Source organism: Protopterus annectens, chromosome 7.part0, assembly GCF_019279795.1.
Source record: "Protopterus annectens isolate FY-2018-M chromosome 7.part0, PAN1.0, whole genome shotgun sequence".
NCBI classification, from domain to species: domain Eukaryota; kingdom Metazoa; phylum Chordata; order Ceratodontiformes; family Protopteridae; genus Protopterus; species Protopterus annectens.
The window spans coordinates 1,557,873,077-1,557,893,738 of record NC_056739.1 but is presented as its reverse complement, the minus strand read 5'-3'; the positions used below and the strand labels follow the sequence as shown (position 1 = coordinate 1,557,893,738).

At 44.6% G+C, this 20,662-nt stretch overlaps 1 protein-coding gene across 1 annotated transcript in view; it reads left to right on the top strand.

The window, feature by feature from the left end:
- The window catches only part of NUP210 (nucleoporin 210), a 2,490,054-nt gene that overhangs the window by 177,637 nt on the left and 2,291,755 nt on the right, over positions 1 to 20,662 (top strand). The window lies entirely within an intron of this gene.

The window sequence follows — 20,662 nt, the reverse complement described above, 5'->3', positions numbered from 1 at the left end:
TGCAGTCATTGTAAGAACTAATTAAATTTGACTTAACCTATACTCTAGTTTGAATTAACATAAGATTAAAAAGTCTGTATACAAACATTTTGTGTAAATTATTTTGCATCACACAGGTACAGCTTGTGATATGTCCTCTATTTATGTTCTGTTAAGCTGCGTTTTATCTTTCTTGTACTTCATGTGCAAGTCTACTGCTGAGTACTTCCTGTTATTTCATATCTTTACTTGTGACTCACTTGTGACATACCGATTGCTATTATCTCCTGTACCTGCTGTGTTGTTGAGGAAGTCGCATATTCTCCATTATAGCAGTGATAATCATAGTTAAACTCCACCAATATTTGTGCCTTAAGACACAGTCCAAAAGCAGGTGCAGTGAGTTCTAATCATGGTGAGCTTGCTGTTCTCGATATTTAAGTATGTATCTTAATTGCCAGTACTATGTTTAAGACTCATTCATCTATTCACTTTCTGATATCCTTTTTGTCCTGTTAAGCATCTTGTGGAGCCAGACTCTCTCTTGTCTGTGTGTGTGTGTCTATGTATGTGTCTGTGTGTATGTGTCTAGGTGTGTGTTTGTGTATGGTAGAGAACCAGCCCTAGCTTGGAGGCTTGTCCATAGCAGGACACACAAGCACCTCTGAGCATTTTGGAGTCTTGCCAGTTTAACTGTTGGCATGCCTTTGGGATGTGGGAAGGAAGCAAGAAATGCCAATGAAAACTACAACATAAGGTGGATATGCAGACCCTAGCAGATGACACACCAGCTAGAAAATAAACCGGAGAACCAACTGGTGTGAGGCAGAAACACTAACCTTTGTACATCTGTGCCACCCATTTTAAGACATGCTGCAGAAAAGGTGCCTATTTAAGAGAATGTGCCTTTTTACAGATATGACCTAAATAAGAACAATGTGCAACAAACTTCAAGAAAAATGATTTATAGATACAAGCGCTGAATGTAATTCATGAATTTGTGAACTACTAGTTGTAAAGAAACTGATCGAATGATTGATTAGTTGTTAAGCAGGCTTCTGTTACGCACTGTTATCAAGGAGTTTGGATGTTGTAATGGTAAAACATGTTTTTATTACCGTGAAAGTAATTTAGTAATCAGGTAAGAGGAAGAAGGTCTGTCTTCTGTAACTACAGTGCATAGGCTATTAGGCATTAGGATAGTGTGATGCATATATCTTTCCCAGGCTACTGTAGTCATTTCCCTTATGACTCAACCCACTGGGATGCTATTCTTGTCCTGATCTTTGTTGCCGTCCTCTAATTTGGATGCTTTAAAAGGCCTTATTTTGCTAGAATTCAGAACTTATGGTTAACATTTTCAAACACTCACTGAGCTGCCTTTTCTAATTTTATTCCTTCCAGATAGTTTTTTCAACTTATTTTTAACACATTTAAAATGGAATTTTGTCTATATTTCTATTTCACCCTTCTGGACTTTCCTTAGAGGACTTTTGTTGAAGTTAAGAGCTTGTTGGATTAAGTTTGCTTAATCCATTTTATTCTTTGGTGGTGATTTTCGGATGATGCTAAAGATGAATCGCCCATTTAAGAAGTCATTAGTCACTAAAAGGTAACGAATGGTTATAGACATCGCAGACGTTTGCAATGGGACTATGAATATCTAGACAGTGATGTGGTAAACTGCTAAGTTTCATGCTTGGTTCTTAATGGATCTTTACAGTAGTTCTGGTGTGGTGCAGCTTCTGCTACTCGGAAGGCTGCCGTCATTCCTGATTAGGTCAGTTATCAGGGTATCCATTTTAGTTACGTGGTACATAGAACATGGTGTCCATAAACATACATACATTCTCTCAAGTTTGTCAGTTAAATTATATAAAATGAGGAAAAGTCCATGATGCACTGCGTCATTCCTTCAAACCAACACTTTAATGCATGCAGAGAGAGTGCTTTGACTGTTCAAATATAGATTTCTTCAGACTCTGACTAAAAGGCAAAACTCTGCTCATTAAGTAGTAAAAAAAAAAAAAAAAAATGACACCGTGGAAACTATGTAATACCTTGCCTCTTTAATTGGTTCTATAGAAAGCATTTTTACCATTCTTCTATATTACATGGTAATGTTCACATATTCCTGAACTCAATTTCCTAGCAGTCCTACCCACATAAAAAGCCTTTTACGCAGGACAGTCTGAGACATAAATTACATTACTTGCATTACATTTGCATTATTTGGGTGCCACATAACTTATTCCGATATTCATACAGATAAAAAAATACTGTTTGCTATAAATCTGCATTGGTTGCATGTGTTTCTCGAAGTCGTACCTTTTATTCTTAACACTTCCTTCTAATTTCCCTTTCCGTCTTTCATTTTTTTGTTTATAATAATGGGAGCTGCACCCTCTACTTTGTCCACTACAGGATCTCCAGTCAGGATCTGCTTGTTGTTTGTCACTCTATCATAAATAGATGGAGTGTCAGGTGTGCAAGTAAGCCTAATGTATACTTATTTGCATTGTTGACAGTAACCACAGAGATATTAACATCATCTTTATCAGCCAAAGGTTTGCACTGATGATTTCTTTTTTCCTGTCTCATTGGCTATTTTCTCAGTAACACTTACTGGGTATCCTCTTTCTTATAGGTTCATAGATTCAAAGGTAGCTACTAGGCTTACTGACCAGGTAGGCCACCATGTTAAGCATAACCAATTTTTCTCTGTGCACAAATGACCTATTCCATTTGGTTATAGACTGACCTTACCCAGCTCATGGGCAATAATTGTATATTACCCCTAATAAGGAAAAACTAGAGTCATACCATAGATAATTTGAGGAGATCCATGAACGGGATAAAGCATTTAGGAGCTGCTTCTGTCCGTTAGCAGTACAGAGGGCAGTGCTGGGTAAATTTTCTGTTTCCCATCCATAGATCTGAGTTGTACTTGAAAATGGACAAGGCTGGACTTTGTTTTATGTGGATTGGGAGTCTATACCACAGCAGTGGTATCCTCTGAGGAAATATACCTGTTCCTCCAAACCATTCTGTTGATGTTGCAGAAGAGATTTAGTTCCCTATACTGAGTATTTCTGAATTGCAGTAAATTCATTGTTATTGAGTTGGAGGATGCCTTCTATGATGGACACAGGACACCTCTTAGCAGTCTGTAGGATACTGTGTATAGTGACAAGGCTTTGAGTTAGTCCATGTAGGACATGTTGTTTAGGCATTGTATCCTTTTAGTGAGGTATCTCTGAAGGTGTTCCAGTTGTTACATGTGTCTGGACAATGACATCTGTAGATCTAGACACAATCCCTTAGTTTGTAAACTGTGTAATTTAGAAGTACTTTCTTAGAACAGTAGACACATGTTGGGTCAAAAGTTAGGTCACTGTCTATATAAGTAGTTGCCAAATCCCAAACAACTGGGTCAACTCTTTCAATATTATTTTTAGACTGACTATTTCTCTTTTAAATTTGTTATTAATGGTTACTCTGCTAATCCTCATCATCTGACCTCTTACTTATGTTATGCTTCTGATAGGTGGGATGCATACTACCATAATGCAAGTATCTATTACTACAAAAGCTTTCCTCACAGATGTTGTCAATAACTTCTCATTTGACACGCACTTCTCAGGTTCAATGTCCAGGAATACTATACAGTTTTTATTTTTCTTTGAAGTTAAACCTAAGGAATTTTGTTTTATTCAAATACTCCTGAAAACCTTCTAGCAAATTGTCATCACAAGTCCAAGTAAAGTGTGTGAAATTAATAAAATGCACATACCTTTTCAAAAAATAGAAAAACACTGAAATAAGGATAAAAACTATTATCAAAACTGGTTACCCTTTGGATTTGTTGGTAGAAATTCTTATTAAAAATGAAGTAGTTGTGTTTTAAAGCTACCTCCGTACATAAAGCAATAAAGCCCCCTTCTCTGTCACTAAATGTCCATTTCTCAAGAAAATATAATTTCATGATGTCATGGAATGTTTTACTATTTAATGAGGTGAGCTTTGTCTGTTAGTCTGAAGTCTGTATGTTAACAGATAAAAGCATTCGCTCTGTGTGCAGTAAAGTGTTGGTTTGAAGGAACATCACAGTGAATCAAAATTTTTTTTTTACTTTGCATTTAAACTCTGGTGCTGAGTGTTTGTGCATTTAGTTTTTATCAGTTGAATAAGATGTTGTATCATTGGAAAGGGTTTGCTACAGTGGAGTTTCTCTCCTTATCTCAATGGCAGCACCAGATGTAAAAGTTGAGGAGACATAGTCACTTGCAGTGGCTGTGGGGTCTTTGCCCTTCTTGCACAAAAGAATGTGTTTTATTTTTCAATTAGACTTCTTTGATAATTTGGATAAAGTTTTGTCCATGGTGCAGCCTTTGCGGAAATTGATAGGCAGTTGAGTAGCTCAAGGTGTGTGGATCAACACTTATCACTGCATGGGTGTAACTGCAGGAATATAACCAAGTGGCAGCATTTGGTCATTTTGTGACTTTAAAGTGATGGATTTTTTTCTTTGTTTCCTGTCTGCCCCAGAGTGTATTATTAGCTCATTTTTTTTGTAAGAGGTGGTAAGAGTTTGGGTCTATGTTAAATGTTCGAACATCCAAAATGTCGAACATTACATGGTCGAGACCAAATGTTCGACATTTGGATGTTCGAACATAAAAAAAGAAAGCACAGGAAAAAACACTTTAGCAGTGTAGGCAGGGGGACAAGCACCTCTGTGCCCCCACACCCCTCTACTTAAATATACCAACTCAGAGACCGCACTTCAGTGCAGAAAAGAGAAATTCTCCCTGTCTGCACCGTATGGTGCCGTTGAAAGTCTGTCTTCGAGCAGTCAAAATTTCGAACGTTTGGTCTCAACCATGTAACATTCAAAATTCTGAGCGTTCGAAGATTTGACAGGTACCCAAGAGTTTTGGGTTTTGCCTTATCCTGCCATTGCAGTAATCTTCACTTCACCACAAATGGATGTGTTGAGTCTAGTTAGACTTCTTCAAATCCTCTTGGCACTGTACACCAGCTCATCAGCTTAGAGTCAGTTTAGGATCTGTTTAGTGCTTTTAACTTTTGTCTTTGTCTCTTCTGTTAGCACCATCCTGGTGTGTAATGGCTGCTCAGGTCCTGTGTTTTCAGGGTTAGTGGCACAGGCAACACTACAGTAGTATTTACACAGTAACGATTGCTTTTTCAATTAATCTGCTCATGACAGCATTTGATATTGTGCTATTAATGCCTGGGTTAATGTATGGCATTGTTCTTTTGAACAAATGTTGACCATGTTGTTGTAGCATTTGCATGACTCTTAATAAATAGCGCATTCTTTTTAGAGATTGTACTGTGGCTTTTATTATGTTTTACTGCTGGGCCATCCTTGTTATTCGCCTCCCTTAGTAAATAAACCTTCGCACAGATCAGGAAAACCGACAAGTCATAACTCTCACTATAAAAGGCTTACATTCGAAGACTAGTAGACTGGTTTCTGGCCAGCTGCCCAGAAAATTATCCAGTACAGTTGCACCCCCCCCCCACCGCAGTCTTCTTTTTCTGTAGTTATTGCAAAGTAACCTGAACCTTTTCTGCAGAAATATATGGCTATCACTTTTTGTACAGTTGCTACTGACAAACTTGTGTGATAGCACAGATACATTATAATACTGTTTAGAATATCACCTCAGTGTAATGCTATCCATGCTAGATGCAGAAAGATGCAAAGGCTTCCATTAACATGCTTACAGATGAGTCATATTTGTTACAAGGAATAAAAGAACCGTGGCTGGGCTTAAGTCCTTTTCGGCCAAAAAAAAAGAAGGCCTGTATAGAATCCAGACGCAAATATAATTACTTGGCTTTATTTAAAATACTACATCTGCAATGATTACAAAAAAAATCACAAGACCAAATCACCTTTTCCAAGGGCGAGCCTTCATTACTTTTAGCAGGGGACTGGCTACTTTGGAGGTACAGTAAAGTCTAGCATGTGCTTCTGTCTCTCATTTAATTGTCAACAGTTAATCTTACACCAACTATAACTGAAGCTTTGCACATTTTTTTTCTCAACAGTAAAGCCGGTAGTTAGTTTAGATTCATATCTGCTCATCCCCTGTTGATACTGACTAGTGTTTTAGTAAGTGTTTGAGGAGGATCACCAGTGATGGCAGGGTAGACTGTGACAGATCAATGTTAAGTTGTGAATCTCGCCTTCATTCTTGCTGGATGGGTTCGGAGCCGATCCTCGGCTTTGACTCTGCCACTTACTAAAGCTCGAGAGCTAATTTTACCAGCTCGAGGCAATCCTATATCCCATGATGCAAGGCGAAGACTACCCAGATCTCGTTTGCCGCTTTCGCTTGCGAGGTGCCTTTTTTACCAGCTCCAGGTAAGTTTCTTCAAATTCAGACTTTTAGTCTTATCCCTTTAGTTTGTCACCCTTGTTGTTGTGTGAACTTTTAACGATTAATTTAACCCTATTCCCGTTAGTGTTCCCTATTTTTCTGGTTATTTATCCCTTCCCCTAAGTTATGCCTTAAGCCTCCCCCTTTCCTAATTTTTTCTGTCAGGGATTCTGTGTGGTGTTTGATTGTGTTTGTATCCCTGTTTAAATTTTTTATTATTGGATTGGGTGTTTATTGTGTGTGTGTGTGTCTGTGTTTCTTTTTGACTTAGTGTTTCCTCGACACAGCTATGTCGAAGGACACAAAGGTCTCAGGCTTCAAGAAGTGTGACTCGTGCTGTCAGAAGATGTCCTTCAAGGATGCTTCTGCAGTCATCACATATGGGTTGTCCTGCCTCAGGCAGCCCTTCGGTCGGCCGGATTCCAAAGTCTGGGTCTGGCCTCGGCTGATGTCGCACTTTCCCCGACGTCAGAGCGTCTGGGGTATAAAAGCATCAGCCGACGCCATTTTCCTCAGTCTTTCTTGCCGTGTGGTGCCCGAAGCAGAAGCAGTTCGCAAGTGCCGGCCGGCCAGCTCCTGTGATTCAGCTACCGAAGACTTTGAAAAAAGCTAAGTACCCCGTTGGGGACGCTTTCTTGTCTCAGCCGATGTCAGATAAAGTCAATAATTGTTTAACTTGTGGGAAACAAATACCTCATAAGGATTTCCACTCTTACTGCCTCTCCTGCCTAGGCCCAGACCACGACGTCTCGGCCTGTTCAGCCTGTGCTTCCTTCAACCGACGAACTCTTAGACGTCGGTCGGAGTTTGCAGAGGAATTCTTTGGGGCTAGTTTAGCTTACAAGATGCCGTCGGACACTTCGACTTTGCATTTAGTTAAACGGAAGGACAAGGACCGACACACGCGGGCCGTGGTTTCGGCTGAAACCACGGTCAGGCCTACCGCGAGTGTCTCGGTTGAAACAGAGTCCTTGGTACTTCCGATTACCGAAACCGCACAACCGACTACCTCAGCCCCGGAGGCCCCGGCCGAGTCGGTTATTGAATTACCTACTGAAACTGGTGTCCAGGAACCTTCCGACACCATTCCTTTAGACAAGTCTACTCCTGCACGTGGTGCAGCCAGACCTCCTGCATCCATGTCCATTAAGGCTTTCTCTAGGGCTAAAGCTGCTAAACTTTCTAAAGCTTTGCCTCCCAAGGTTACCTCTCAGAGACCCTCTACTGGCTCACAGATTCTTAGCTTAGCAGAGGATCTTATCTCCTTAATTAGAGGTTCTCAACCTCATCCGGACAGGGGCTCTCAACCACCTCCAGACAAAAGGCCCAGGGTTGAGCCCTCTGACCCCTACTCCTCAGATGAGTCCACTGATGGCTGTACTCTGTCAGACCACCAGGAGGAGGCTTATTCGGCCTATGAGGATTCTGATGCTGAAGAATCTATTCCCTCGGCCTCCCCTCCTGAAGAGTTTTCCTTTGGAGAGACATTACACTCTATGAGAGAACATTTTCAATGGCAGGGTCAGGAATTCTCTGATTCTAGAAAGAGATTAAGTACCTTTTTACATTTACCTCAGCATAGGCCTTTAGCTATACCTCCTGTTTTGAATGTCATTGATGATGTGTACTCTGATGCTAGTACAGCCCCTGACTCTCTCCCTCCGGCTCCTGCCAAACCTGATAGGTACTACAGGGTCCCGGACTCACATCTACACCTGTACAAGGCCCACTCTGCTGTTCCAGAAACTATTTCCCAGGGCCCAAAAGGGGTTGCAGCTGCCACTGCTAGAAATCCTCTACCCTCTGAAAGGGAGTCCAGAGCTTTAGAGAGATGGGGTAAGAAAGTGTATACTTCTGCAACTCTTTCCATGAGGGCATTAAATTGTCAATTTCATATGATACAGTACCAAGAGTATTTGTTAGATGAATTGCATAAGAAACTGTCTTCTTCTGAACCCCTTGATCGCAAATCCCTTCAGGATCTGGTACATAACTCCCAGCAGGTTAGTAACCATTTCTTGCAGTGTGGTTATGATGCATTGGAAGCTTCATGTAGGTCAGCTATGACAGGTGCAGTCATACGTAGGCATCCCTGGCTGAAGGAACAATCTCTGCCAGACCATGTTAAAGCTAAGCTTTTGGATGCTCCTATGGAAAAACAAAAATTATTTGGTTCCACGGCTCAAGAGGTCTTAAAGAAATTTGAAGAAAAGGCAAAATCTGTGCAAACAGTCAAAGACTTTCTGCAAGTCCAACCACCGAGATCAGAAATTGGCCTACTAAGAATTGGTCCTTTCCAGACTCAGACAGATCTCAGAGAGGCAGGAATAGGTGTGCCAGAGGTAGAGGGCAAGCTAGAGGCTCCTACAGAGGCCGTCAGTGGCAGCCTCCCAACCAGAGAGGTAGTGCAGGAACTACAACTGCTACACCAGGACAGACTCAATGACTTTGTTTTGACTCCGCCGACCAGGGCTCAATTAGAAGCACCCTTGGGCGGAATGCTTTCTTTATTTTCAAAAAATTGGCACAGCATTACAAGCGACACATGGACACTGCAAATAATAGACAAAGGATACAGGTTCCATTTCCACACATTGCCAAAAAGAAAAGGCATGCCAGACCTGCCACCAAATCAGAGGGCAGAGGCTTTGAAACAAATTTCCAACTTAATACAAATGAAAGCTATAGAAAAGGTACCTCTTTCAGAACAAGGCCAAGGATTTTACTCCATATTATTCCTTGTTCCAAGAAAAGAAAATCAATGGAGGCCTATTCTCGACTTGTCCGCACTGAATACTTACCTCATTGTGCCAAAATTCAAAATGCTGACTCTACAGCAACTCCTTCCCATGCTGGGCAAGGGGTCTTGGCTGGTGACTCTAGACCTCAAGGAGGCATACCTGCATGTCCCTATCAGACAAAGTTGCAGAAGACACCTCAGATTTCTTGCAGGGTCAGAGCATGATCAATTCTCAGCATTGCCGTTTGGCTTATCTACTGCGCCCAGAGTATTCACGAAATGCCTGGCATCAGTAATTGCACACTGCAGACTTCAGGGGATTCAAATTTACCCATATCTGGATGACTGCCTTATACAAGCGGACAGCAAGCAAACTTTGTTAAAGGACTTGGATTATGCCATCCACCTACTGCAGGCCTTGGAATATACAGTCAACATCCACAAATCAAGACTTGTTCCATCCCAAAGAATCTCCAAAAAAAACCCAAAAATAAGCACTCCAAACGTACACGACTTCTTCCACCAGTGTTGAATAAGTGTTGAATAAGTCAAAGAATCACAAAGTGTTAAAATGAACACTGACACTTTATTCAAAAGAGGTTTAAGCGCTTTTCGTCACCCAAGTAGGATGACTTCCTCAGAACAATTAAAACATGTGTACAGTCCCCTTAAGTAGTCATTTGCCTTCCGGTAGTGGAAACAATCATCATTAATTAACAATTAAAGCTGTATTCTCCACATACTGTTAAACAAAATAACCCTATAGTCATTAACTGAAACTAGCGCTTATTTTTGGGTTTTTTTTGGAGTTTCTGTGCAAGTTTGGTTTGTTTTCGTAGTATTATGCCATCCCAAAGAATAACTTTTCTGGGTGCGGATCTAGACACAACCACCCAGATGGCCTTTCTCACAGAAGAAAAACAAAAACAACTACCGGATTACTTCAAGAATCTGTCAAGACAAACTCAGCTGACTGCAAGGAAAATCCTGCAGGCCCTGGGTTGCATGGCATCTTGCATTCTTCTGATTCCACAAGCAAGGCTGCATATGAGAAAATTACAATGGTACCTAAGGAGTTTATGGACTCAGCACAGTCACAGCTTAGAAACTTTGATCCCACTCATTCCATGCCTTCAAAAGGAATTTCTGTGGTGGGCTCAAGCCTGCCAGTCAAACAGTGGGTTGCCCTTCAGCAAGCCAAGAGCCAACCAAACCATCACTACAGACGCTTCAGGCCAAGGTTGGGGAGCACACATGGAGGGCAGATGTATCCAAGGGCTATGGTCACAAAGAGAGCTGCGCATGCACATAAACCAAAAGGAAATGCTGGCAGTGATACACGCAATCGAGGCCTTCAAACTTTTTCTTCATCAAGGCCACCTACTCATAAGGACAGACAACACCACAGTTATGTGGTACATAAACAAGCAAGGAGGCACTCATTCCTACCCTCTTTGCAGACTGGCAATGAATCTATGGGAACTTTCCTTGAAACTCAATATACAGCTGCAGTCCCAGTTCGTGCCAGGGAAAGACAATATACTGGCAGACAGCTTAAGCAGAAATACCATGGATGCACACGAATGGATGCTGCACCCAGACATCTTCTTACTCATAACACGATCATGGGGAAGGCCGGAAATAGATCTGTTCGCCTCCCCCCACAATCATCAACTGAAGAAATTCTGCTCAAGGACATACCACCCACAAGCATGGAAAGTGGACGCTCTCTCTTTCAGCTGGAAAGCTCTAACAGTGTATGCTTTTCCACCTCTCCCATTAATTACCAAGGTCTTACTGAAGATCAGCACGGAAAACAAATGTAAGGGTAAACCACCAAGGTAGCAAGACCGATCACTGCTGCTCCTAGCTCGAACAGGGCACAATCCGTCCACTGATAGTTCTCCACTTGAAAACACTAATGAAAACACTGATGTGAAGCAATAATTTTATTCCATAAAGGCAGACTGCTATTAACACGTAAAATACAAAAGATCTAAAGACAGGTTTAGCGCTTTCATCTGTCACACAACAGACTTCCTCAGAACCAACAAAATAGGATAATACATATCTCTTTTATACCCATTTTGGCGCCAATTCTATTAATTAATTAATTACAAAACTTTTTTGAATGTATATCTATCTTATTAACAGAGAATTTTAAAAACACTTCATTTAAAACATATAATCACATATAATGTATGTCCATTATATAATACTCATATCACAAATTACAAAATACATAAAGTGTTTGTGCCACTAAATCACTGTATAAATAACTGTATAAATAACACTATCTAAGTACCTACTAGTCAATAATTAATGCATTCCTTCTATTTCAAATATTTTAACATATTATAAAACATTGTAAAATATTATAAAATATTATTAAATATTGTAAAATACTATAAAATACTGTAAAATATTAATTATTGATTATAAAGTTATAAAATTATAAAATTACTCCCCTAATGTCAAAAAAGGTTTTAAGCTAATATATTCATTTAATCCGGGGTTTGCAGGATGTTAGGAACATTGAGACTCGATTTGTTTTCCTTCGACTGATTTTTAGATATGGAAAGAAAAGTGAGGAGAGTGTGGAGAAGAGAGATTTGGGGTCACGGGAGAAGGAAAGAACAGAAGGCATGTTTAAAACAGAAGTGGTTAATATTGAAATGTGTTGGGATATTGAGGAAGGAGGGATCTTGGTTCTTGAAAGAAAAGATGTGGCAAAAAATTGTTTTCTGTGAACTTAAGAAATGTTAGAGTTATACAGTGGGACCTTGTGAAAAATCATGGACAAGAGAAATTAATGAATTGGGGAGGTGATTTTTATGTAGTAGGCTAGAGTTAAGAAAACTATATAGTGATACTAGTTAAGTAAGGGAAGTAATGAAAACGGTCAGGTTCTTGAAGACTTGAAATAAACGTAATGCTACCCATTCTGTTACTATCACAAGTCTTAAGTACTGTAGATGTATTTTTTTTGGGGGGGGGGGGTTAAGTGGAAGTTAATATGTGTACTAGGATAATTTAAAATTGCTGATCACCAATGTGTATTACCACTGTTGTATATCAAGTGAAAAAAAATTACTGACATTAACCCACATGCAGAAGATGATTTCTTTGGGTTCCTCTCAGAAGAGCGAATGCTTAAATTAACGAACGCTGTTATATCGAACTTTAAAACGTGAAACCTGAAAATGTCGAAGGCACAGAACATAGATTTTTTTTTCCCAGGGAAAAAAATTGATGGGCTGCTCTCTGGACTTTGCCGATGTTCTTCGTGTTTCACTGTTGCAGTCATCACATTTGGGTTATCTGCCTGCAGGTAGCCCTCAGCCGGCCTGAATACCAGAGTCTTCAGAATTCTGCATCAGATGCTGTCACCTCTTCCATGACATCAGTTCGTCAGAGGTATAAAACATGCAGCCGACGCCATTACATCAGTCTTTCTTGCTTTGCAGTGCCCAAAGTAGAAGCAGTTCTCAAGTGCCGGTCGGCTGACTCCTGAAATTTTCATTTTTGAGTTTCAGACCCGAAGTCTTCAAAAAAGATAAGTACCCCACTGGGGATCCTTTTTTCTTGCTCTAACCATTGTCAGAAAAAATTAACAATTGCCTGTGGAAAGCAAATACCTCATAGAGATTTTCATTCTTAGTGCGTCACCTGTTTAGACCCAGACCACAACGTCCCTCACTGTCGGTTTTGTGCCTTGTTCAACGCCCGAACTATTCGTCGTCGGGCTATTTTTGTAGCTAAATACTTTCGCTGTTGATCTCAGTACTCCAAAATGGCTTCATTAAACATCCAACTACCGATCTTACGAAAAAAAGGATAAAGACAGAGACCACATAGGTCCAAGACTGTCAACGCTTCCGTTAAGCTGGTCGCCGGTTCACCGGTACTCAGTGAGGCACTTTTGCAGCCCCTGATACCCGCTACTACAGATTCATAGGCCTCTACTGAGATCCATTCGGAGTCCGGTATGTCACGAGATGCTTCTTCGACTATGGAACCAACGGATGTCTCTACCTTGGATGGGTCTGGAGCCGCTATTCAGGCACTGGCTTCTGAGAGTATATTCAGGCCTACAGACTTTCATATTAAACTAACCGCATCATTTCCAACTAGGAGTACCAAATTCCTCCGGCCTAAAACTCGCACTACGCCTAGAAAACCGATGACCAAACCAATGACTCAGGCCTATATGCCTCAAAAACAAATGCTTAGAATGGCTGAAGACCTTATTACCTTAATTGGGGGAAGCAAGCCTTCCCCCTCTAAGAGAACTAGAACCAACTTTCTTTCTGATTATTCTGATCAGGAATCTGATATCTCTGCTCCTTCTGATTACCAAGATTTGCCCTTATCTACTTATGAGGATTCTGATACAGAGGATTCCATTCCCTCTGCTTCTCCCCCAGAAGATTTTTCTTTTGATGAAACTTTGCATACCCTTAGGGAGCATTTCTGCTGGGAAAGCCAGGACTATTCTGAGTCCAAAAAGAGACTTGGGGAATTCTTACTCCTGCCTCAGCACAGGCCTTTAGCTATCCCTCCTGTTCTGGCTATTGTAGATGTTTTCTTGGAATCCAGCCTTACCCCAGACACTTTACCTCCAGCTCCAGAAAACCTGACTGGTACTACAGAGTACCTGACTCTCACAAGTTCCTCTTTAAGAATCCTACTGCGGATCCAGAGACCATTTCCCAAGGACCAAAAGGTGTTAAGGCTACTGCTGCTAAAAACCCTACTCCTGCTGATAGAGATTCTAGAGCCTTAGACAGATGGGGTAAGAAGGTTTACACTTCTGCTACTTTGGCCATTAGGGCTTTAAATTGCCAATTTCATATGTTAAGGTACCAGCAGCATATTATGGGATTACTTAAACAGAAAATGATGTTGATTCCTGACTGTGCTGAACAGAAAGACTTGCAAGATTTAATGAACTTTGCAGAACAAGTTTGGTAAACATACTTTGCAATGTGGTTTTGATGCTTTAGAAGCATCTTGCAGGGCTGCTGTCACTGGGTCTGTACTTAGAAGGCATGCTTGGCTTAAGGACAAAACCTGCCAGATCATGTTAAAGCTAAATTACTGTTTGCATCCTTAAACCAAGAGCGCTTTTTTGGCAACAAAGCAGAGGAAGTCCTCAGAAAGATGGAGGAAAAAGATTTTTTTACAGGTACAACCCTCCCAGATTCAGTAACCATTGGCCTTCAAAGAACTGATCCTTTCCAGTCCCTTCCAGGCCTTCTCAGTCCAAACCCAGGAACAGCAGACCACCAAGACTTCAGTCTCAGGTTACGCACAGATCTAAGCAGTGGGGGGCTTCCACTTCCAAAGCAGGGAGTAGTAAGCCCCCCCCATGGAAAAATGGCACAATGACTTAACCTTAACCCTACCAAGCCCTGCTCTGCTTCTTGCTCCCTTAGGAGGAAAGTCACCCTGCATGCAAAAAACTGGGAACTCATTACCCAGGACAAATGGGTTTTGAACATAGTTTCCCAAGGATACAGATTCCACTTCCACACACTACCAACCCCAAATGGTTGGCCAGACCTCCCCCCAAATCAATGGGTGGAGGCCCAACAGCAGGTTCTCTCCCTTCTCAGTATCTGGGCTTTTCAACCTGTCCCAGCAGAACTAAGGGAAAAAGTTTTTTATTCAAGGTTGTTTCTGATACCCAGAAAAGAAAACTCCTGGTGCCCTATCCTGGACCTCTCTATTCTCAACACCTTTCTAGTGGTTCCAAAATTCAAAATGCTAACTCTTCAACAGTTTCTTTTATGCTAGCCAGTGATGCCTGGCTGGCAACCCTAGACTTAAAGGAAGCTTACCTGCACATCCCAATAAGAGAATCCTGCAGACAATACCTACGTTTCAGGGTGGGCTTCATGCACTATCAGTTTTCTTCACTTCCCTTTGGCTTATCTACTGTGCCCAGGATGTTCACAAAGTGTCTAGCTCTAGCCCTTGCATTTTGCAGGCAAAGAGATATTCAGATTTACCCATACTTGGACGATTGCTTGATTCAGGCAGAAAGTCAGGACTTGCTATTACAACACCAGGCATTTATAAAGAAACTTCTAACCTCACTGGGGTACACCATCAATGAGAGGAAATCACACCTAGTACCCTGCCAACAGATTGTATTCCTGGTCACAAGCTTGAACACAACTTCCCAGATGGCATTACTCACTCCAGAGAAACAAGTTTATATGACAACCTACTTCAAACTATTGGCCACAAAAACCCAGCTGTCTGCAAGGAAAATATTGCAACCTCTGAGGTTCATGGCCTCTTGCATTCTGCTAATTCCATATGCAAGACTGCATATGAGGAAACCTCAATGGTATCTAAAAAGTTTATGGTGTCAACATTCTTAGGACCTGGAAACAATGAATCTGAAGTAGGAGAATTCATTTGTCTGCAACCTGTGGGTATGGATCCGATATCGGATCCGAACCGGCATGGTTTATCCAGCTATGGATCAGAGCTCCTAGCTCCTCTCCTCACCCATAATGCCCTGCTCTCCCTACATGACCTCAGATCTAGTATGCTGCGTTCATGGTGACAGCTGGATTTTGAGCTCCTGTCAGCTAAGTGATCTTTTTGGTGTTTTAGTAGGGAATTTCTGTCAGAAAATTCTTTTTTGTGTGAATGTTTTAGGTTTTCCCTCCTTTAAACTATTTTTTTGTTAAATTGGTTAATTTTGTAGTACCCTCCCCTCGCTGGTACGTAGCTTGTGTACGTGTGGATTCTTTGGGGCCTTCTGTGTGAGAGGTTAGTTTAACTTTCTTTTTTGCTAAAAAAAAAAAAAAAAAAAAAAAGTAGATTAGTGAAAATGTCTGAGGCCCCAAAGGCAATCTTTTCAAAATGCTCCGAGTGTGGCCATAAGCTATCCCCTACTGATGGCCACACTCTGTGCGTTCGATGCCTTGGGGTTGAACACCTCACCTCTGGGTGTTCAATCTGTGCAGGGTTCAACCCCAGGGCATTGAAGGAGCGGAGGTCGAAGCTGGTCTTGGAGGGACTCTTGCCCCCGGACTCGGCTTCGGCCTCCGCCCCGTTGGTAGTTACCGCTCCGGCGGTTCCTGCCTTACCTGCTCCCCCTCCTCCTCCTGGGATTCAAACTCCCTCTACGGGTTCGGAGGAGAGGGAAGCCAGGAAGAAAGACCGCAGAGAGAAGCACCACAAGCGGCGGGCCGAGACCTCCGTCTCGGCCCCGCCGGCTAAGCGGGCTTCTCCTCCGGCCTCTCTGGCTGCTGGCTCTCCTCCTCCTCAGCTCCGGTCCCCATCCTTTTCACCGGAGCCTGAGGAGGAGGAGACCCGATCTCCTTCGAGGCTATCGAGGCGGTACTCAAGGCCTACCTCGGTAGCCTCATCGAGGTCTACCTACAGACTCTCCGCTGATCTGGACCGGATGAAGCGAAGGTTCATCCAGGCCCAGATGCAGATGGGGGTGCTCCTGCCTCCCCCCCCCCTGGGGGGGAGCTCCACCCCTTTTTTCAAGCCCATAGCTCCTTCTCCGACCCGCTACCCGGGCTCGGAGCCGGGCAGCTTCGGAGCCGGGAGTGGGTCGACAGTACTGGGTACGTCGGATCCGACCCTGCCCTCAAGTGTGTCGGATCCGACCTCTCAGAGCCTTGGTCCGAGCTTCGGATCCGAGGGACTCGGTGTGCCTTCGGCGCCATCCGTGTCGGAGCGCACTGGTCCCTCGGATCCGAGGGGCTCGGCGCCGGCTCCGATCTACTCCTCTGATCCGAGGGGGAGCCGACTGTCTGATCCTTTGGTCGAGGCCGGCTCCCCTTCGGCTTTTGATGTAGTGGAGAGGGCTCTGTTGAGGGTATCCGGACCCACGGCCCTTGCTTTGGCTCCGTCCCGCACTCCATCTGCTCTGGGTCAGGCTTCCATCACCCGGCCACTGGGACAGCCCGTTTCACTGCCCCAAGCAGTTCCTTTGGAACTGGACACCGCTGGCGAGGGCTTTTCGGACAGCCCCCCCGAGGAAGCACCTCGCAAGCACACATGTAAGAGGAGGCACATAGACTCCCCTGAGTCTTTAACTGAAGACACGGACTTGGAGGAAGGGGAAGGCTTCCCAAGATCACCCCCGAGGATGTCTCCTGTGGAGACATCATGGAAATGCTACGTATAAGAGGTGGGTGGTCTGCCCCAAAGTCTTCCTCGGACGAGTCTGTGTTCTTGGAGGCATTTGAAGCGGGCCCGTCTACCTCTTGGGTGTTCCCTCCTGCCGACCCCCTGGTGGACCTCATTACCACCAGGGCGTGGAAGGAACAGGACACAGTGGAGCCAATCCCCAAGAGGCCGGACAGGATTCTTAGCCCCCCTGCTGACCGTGCCCACTGGAGCAAAGGACCCCCGGTAGATGCCATGTTGACGGCAGCAGCCACTAAGAGGGAACTCGCTCAAGAGAGTCCCTCAGTCCATCCTCTGAGCAAGGAGTCTCGGATGATGGACCGCTTGGGGAAGCGAATGTTTAGTTCAGCGACCTTCTCAGTGAGGGCGCTCAACTATCTGGCACATGTCATTAGGATGCAGCGCGATCTTATCAAAGAATACGCTGCATCCCCCCCAGAGTCCATGTCTGAGGAGGACAAACTTTTGCACTACACCCGTATGGCCACTCTTCGTTCCGTGACCAATACCTCTATGTGGTTACTTTCCCATGCCACCGAGGGAGCCGCTAGAGCCGCAGGAGTAGGCCTAGTCACGAGACGCCAGGCCTGGCTCCGCCATTGCGATTTCATGGAGCCCTTCAAGGCGTCATTCGCGAACGCCCCTTTTGACGGTTCTGCCCTTTTTGGCAAGACGGTTCGCGACACCTTGGTCCAGAGCGAGAAGGACGGGAAGACGCTGTCTGCCGTCGGAGTCCGCTGCTCTGTGCCCCAGAGGTCCTACTCTAGGAACCAAAAGGGCCAGAAGAAGATGTGGTTCCGGAAGTCGCAGCAATCCCAACCCGCTCCGGACAACCAGTCCTTCCGTGGCAGAGGAGGACAGGGAGGACACCGCCCCAGGGGCAGAGGGGCTCCCAGGAATTTTGGGTCCAGAGAACCTTTCTCTGAACGGCCCACACAGCAACCCTGAGGGGTTGCCCAACTGCTCCACTCTGGAGGCAGTCGGGGGACGTTTTTCGGAGCACCTAGCGGCATGGGAGTCCATAACATCAGACCGCTGGGTCCTCCGGATTATATCCAGAGGCTACAAAATCCCTTTTCTTCACATCCCAAAACTAAAATCCCTCCCCGACGTTCCACCCGATCAGAGGGAGGCCGCTTCAGCAGAAATTGGCCATCTGCTGAGGAAAAGAGCCATCCAGCCCGTCCCTCCAGACCAGATCGGATCAGGGTTCTACTCCAGGTTCTTTTTAGTGCCAAAAAAGACGGGGGACCTCAGACCCATTCTGGACCTGTCCCTATTAAACCTGGCAGTTCCCAAAGAGAAGTTCCGGTTGGTCACTTTACAATCCATCCTCCCCCTTCTGGGAGAGAATCACTGGATGTGCTCTATAGACCTCAAGGATGCGTACTACCACATACTAATGGACAGACTGTCCAGGAGGTTTCTTCGCTTCCGGCTGGGAGCCAGTCACTACCAGTTCAGGGTCCTCCCCTTTGGTCTCACCACAGCCCCCAGGGTGTTCACCAAAGTGTTAGCAGTGGTTGCGGCCCACCTGAGGCTTCAGGGGGTGCAGGTCTTTCCGTACCTGGACGACTGGCTTCTCACCGCCCCAACAAGGCATCTACTGTCCTTGGCAAGAGACTCCTTTCTTCACCTAGCTCCCTGGCTAGGCATCACAGTAAACGTAGGAAAGTCCAACCTGGCCCCCTACTCAGTTGATAGAATTCATAGGAGCCAGGTTAGACACGAGGAAGTTAAGGGCCTTTCTCACAACCGACAGAGTTCGGAATCTGCGACACCAGGTGCGGGCCATCCTCCACTCCAGCTCGGTTCCGGCGGAATTGGTCCTGAGGGCACTAGGGTCTATGGCGGCAGCGATTTCTCTTCTCCCACTCGCCCACTTGAACATGCGGGTACTTCAGTGGACGCTTCAAGTACAATGGTCATATCTTTCTCTCCCCCTGCATCACCCCATTGCAATCAGCAAGGCTTGCAAGCGGTCTCTCTTGTGGTGGCTCCATTCCACGGATCTCCACGGAGGCCGCCCCTTGTGTGCATCTCCCCCTCTTGCCACAGTGACCACGGACGCTTCCCGCCTCGGGTGGGGGGGGGGGCATTTTGCGGGCCGGATGGTCCAAGGCACGTGGAACTACTCAGAGACCTCCCTGCATATCGGTGTTCTGGAGATGAGGGCGGTGCTCTTGGCGTTGCAAGCACTTCAAGCCTTTCTTCCCCTGGGAACAATTGCGATTCAGTCAGACAACATGTCGGTGGTCTGGTACATCAACAAACAAGGGGGAACCAGGTCTTACCCTTTATGTCGAGAAGCCATGAGAGTGTGGGAATGGGCGATCTCCACCAACAGCTTTCTCATCGCAACACATATTCCGGGTCGGTCCAACATCCTTGCGGACAAGCTCAGTCGCACCATTCTCTCCTCATACGAGTGGTCTCTCAATGCTCAAGTAGCGAAACGTATCTTCGCACAGTGGGGGACTCCTTGTTGCGACCTCTTTGCTTCTCCCTTAAACACCAAGTGCGACAATTTTTTCGCTCTAATCCCACCTCCAGGGGATTCCCCGAGAGACGCTCTGGTGCATGCTTGGCCTCCCGGTCTTCTTTACGTATACCCCCCTCTGCCTCTGATGCTCCAGGTGCTTCAGAAAGCCTCTCGGTTGGGGTGCAGAATGATCCTCATAGCCCCATTCTGGCCTCGACAGATCTGGTTCCCTTACCTAAGGTCTCATTCAGTGAATCCACCTTGGATTCTAGATCCCATTCCGGATCTGATATCGCACCCATCCAACCTACCAACTTCGAACCTGGACAACTTGAAGCTGACTGCTTGGCTGCTCCAGTTCCACTCCTAATCAGGACTCCCGGTATCTCGTCCCCAGTTAAGGCCGTTCTGGTAGCGGCTCATAAACCCTCTACCAGAAAAATTTACCGCAGTAAATGAAAGCGCTTCTCCATTTGGGCGGAGCGGCAAGGTCTAGATCCCTTCACGGTCCCCCTTCCTTTGGTTCTAGACTTCCTTACTACTCTCTTTAATGATGGCGTCAGTAGTTCCACGGTCAAAGTTCAGCTAGCGGCCATTTCTCATTACCATGTTGGTCATGACTCTGGGCCTCTTATGTCTGCCAAGTTATGTAAAATCTTCCTAAAAGGCACCTTTCTGCTTAGGCCCCCTGTCAAGGAGACGGTTCCACCGTGGGATCTTTCTTTGGTTCTTCAGGCCTTGACCGCTCCCCCCTTCGAGCCTGCGGCCACAGTAGATCTAAAATTCTTGTCTTTTAAGACTGCATTTTTAGTAGCCATTACTTCAGCTAAGAGAGTTTCTGAACTTCAAGCCCTGTCCATGAAACCGCCTTACTTGGTCTTC